Here is a 2,975-nt window from a genome sequence, read left to right as displayed (position 1 = left end):
CAGCTCCTCCAAGTTAGATTTCGGTTCCGGCTGATAGAAGTTTTGGTGGAAAGGCTTAGGTGCATGCTGATTCAGGTGGCCTCTCCATCCGGGGTTATGGGCATGATGGTACTGATTTCCTGACTGTCTTGTAAAGTTGCCAACAAAGTCTACTTGTTTTGTGGACTGAAAAGACTGACTGCCAACTTGGAATTCAGTGCTATCATGGCCTCCCCCACACTTATCATACTGTACATGCATAGCTGCCATCTGCATCTCATCAAATTTTTTGCTAAGTGCTCCTATTTGTGCAGAGAGAGCTGTGTATGTATCCACATTATGAAGGCCATGCTGCTTTCTAACTGGTGTCCTTTCTGAATGCCATTGGTAGTTATTGGCTACCATCTCCTCGATGAGTGCATGGGCAACCTCGGGAGTCTTATTGTTTATGGAGCCCCCAGCTGCTGCATCTAAGATGGTCTTGTTTGAATCGTTCAGACCATTATAAAATGTTTGCACTTGCAGCCAAATCAGAAGGTCATGGTGAGGAACCCTCCTTAGTAGCTCCTTGTAATGTTCCCAGGACTCATAGAGAGATTCCCCCTCTTGCTGGAAAAAAGTAGTGATGTCATTCCTCATTTTAGCAGTTTTAGAAGGGGGAAAATATTTAGAGAGAAAACGGCTGGCCATTTCGTCCCATGTAGCTATAGATCCTGCCGGTAATGAGTTCAACCAAGCTTTGGCTTTATCCTTCAAAGAAAATGGGAATAACCTCAGCCGGATGGCATCATCACTTACCCCATTGTGTTTGAAGGTGTCACAGATTTCCAAGAAGTTAGCAATATGGGCATTCGGATCCTCATGGGCCATACCACAAAACTGAACCGTATTTTGTATCATTTGGATTATGGCCAGTTTAATTTCGAAGTTATTGGCAGCAATAGTTGGCCTGATAATGCTGGAGACAGTCCCGATGAGGGTGGGCTTGGCATAATCCATCATAGTTCTTTGTTCAGCCATTTCTTGTGCTTCTTGTCTGACTTGCCTAGCAGCTCTCAAACGGACACGGAGAGTCCGTTCAATCTCCGGGTCGTAAAGGATCTCTTCCAGTTCAGGTCTGCTTGTCATAAACTGTTAAGGTCAAAGCAATAAAAAGGCCAATATTCACAAAAGAAAATAAATAACTAATCCTATTACAACTGAAAATGTAAAGTGAAGTATTGGAATATACAAACCTACATCCTAAAATAAATAAATGCAGCTAACTAAAAGCAGATCAACATCTTATTCAATATACAGAATTCAGTAGCAATTTACAAACAGGTCTGAATTCAGTAATCTCTGAGTAGAACAATAGTTTACAAATTCCTCTTCTTTATATTGCTGAAATCAGGGACGGAATTTAATTACACAGATCTAAACTGCTGAGAGCTGAAATCTCAGTAGCTACTGAGAACAGTAATATACAGTTCTGAAATCTTAGCAGCTACTGAGGACAGCCAAATGCGGATCAGCAGTGATTGTGTTCAGGTCTGAGTTTCATATTAAAAGGCTCTTCTGTGCTACTGAAGGTCAATACACTAAACTGAAATCAATGTACAAAGGATTGATAGCAATTCAGACATCAGTTCTACACAAAATTGAGATCAGCTCTGAAATCTCAGAAGCCACTGAGAACAACAATAAATATAATAGCAGCTGCTGATAACAGTACAGTTGTGCTCAGGTCTGATTTCCATATTGGAAGGCTACTAAATATCAGATCTGAGCCCACTGTTTTGATGAGCTATGCATCACCAAACACCAGATGGAGTAGCCATACTAAAACTGAGCAATTCAGCAGGATAACCCACTGATATCAGCAATTAAACATGCTGTATACAGATCTGCACAAAACCGAAATCAATCAGTAGTAAAAAGATCTGAAATCAGACCTGTATTCACCATGGTGTGGCTGCTGGGATCTGATTTTCTTTTTCTTTTCTTTTGAGATGAAATAGAACACAAAGCAGTAATGCAACTATACTACTGAACAAAATCTCCCTTTTTTTTTTTTTTTTTGATAAACAAAACCAGCAATCAACTAAACTACCTAAACTAAAACAGGAACCAAAGATGAAGCAATTCAGCATTAGGAAAGAAGACCAGCTTCATCAGTAATGAAAACTACTGAATTCTAAGATGTAGAATTAAAAATCAGCAATGTATGCAGAGCTAAAAATTTGATGTGAGTGTGTGCAGATCTGAAGAACTACATCTACCAGCTACACTAAATCAGCAATCAAATATGAAGTAGATCATCAATGGGAAAGAGAGCTAACTAGATCAGTAGTGGAGTTTCATGCTAATTGCGGTACTGTAGCAGCCATGCTACAGCTCTGAATGCTAGTGGAATGCACTGCTGCTTTCATTGAATATTTGAGGCATCACAATTATTCAATCCAAACACACATCCTCAGCAAATTTAGATTGGGTACAAGTGGGTAAAGCCAAGAATTCAGTCCACCCAGAATTCATAGTATGCTCTGTATCAGTTCAGTCCTCACATCATATCAACTGCATTTCAGATTTGAATTTCTCTCATTCCTTGCTATCCATTCATCCTTGAGGCAGGTTGGATGTATCATAGGGTGGATTGGGGTAGTGATGGCACCCAATTCACCTCAAACTTGCATCGGTTCAGATCTGAGTTCAGAGGAATTCAGATCTGAACTGAGCAGATCTGTAACAGCAGAATTCAGATCTGAACTCAAGTCTGAGTTTGGATATGAATTCTCAATTGCCTTACCTTCAGTTTTTTCTACCAAATTGTTTTTGGAGAATAGCAGAAGTGCCCTAGGGTGAATTGGGGTGGTGATGACACCCAATTCCCCTCAAAATTGCATCAGTTCAGGTTTGAGTTCAGAGGAACTCAGATCTGAACTGTTGCAGATCTGCAATAGGAACTCAGATCTGAGTTCTTATCCGAATTCTCAATTGCTCCTCTTGATGTTCAA

General features: G+C 40.2%; 1 non-coding gene across 1 annotated transcript; it reads left to right on the top strand.

Annotated features, from left to right (window-relative positions):
- The first annotated feature begins 514 nt into the window (after positions 1-514).
- On the top strand, positions 515-621 carry LOC148874513 (small nucleolar RNA R71). The gene has a single exon (XR_016106389.1). It is a non-coding gene; the product is annotated as a small nucleolar RNA R71 (small nucleolar RNA).
- Positions 622-2,975: the final 2,354 nt, after the last annotated feature.

The sequence above is a fragment of the Nelumbo lutea genome, chromosome 1 (genome assembly GCF_056320005.1).
Source record: "Nelumbo lutea isolate HS-2025 chromosome 1, American lotus-T2T, whole genome shotgun sequence".
NCBI classification, from domain to species: domain Eukaryota; kingdom Viridiplantae; phylum Streptophyta; class Magnoliopsida; order Proteales; family Nelumbonaceae; genus Nelumbo; species Nelumbo lutea.
This window is presented reverse-complemented; position numbering and strand designations above follow the sequence as displayed.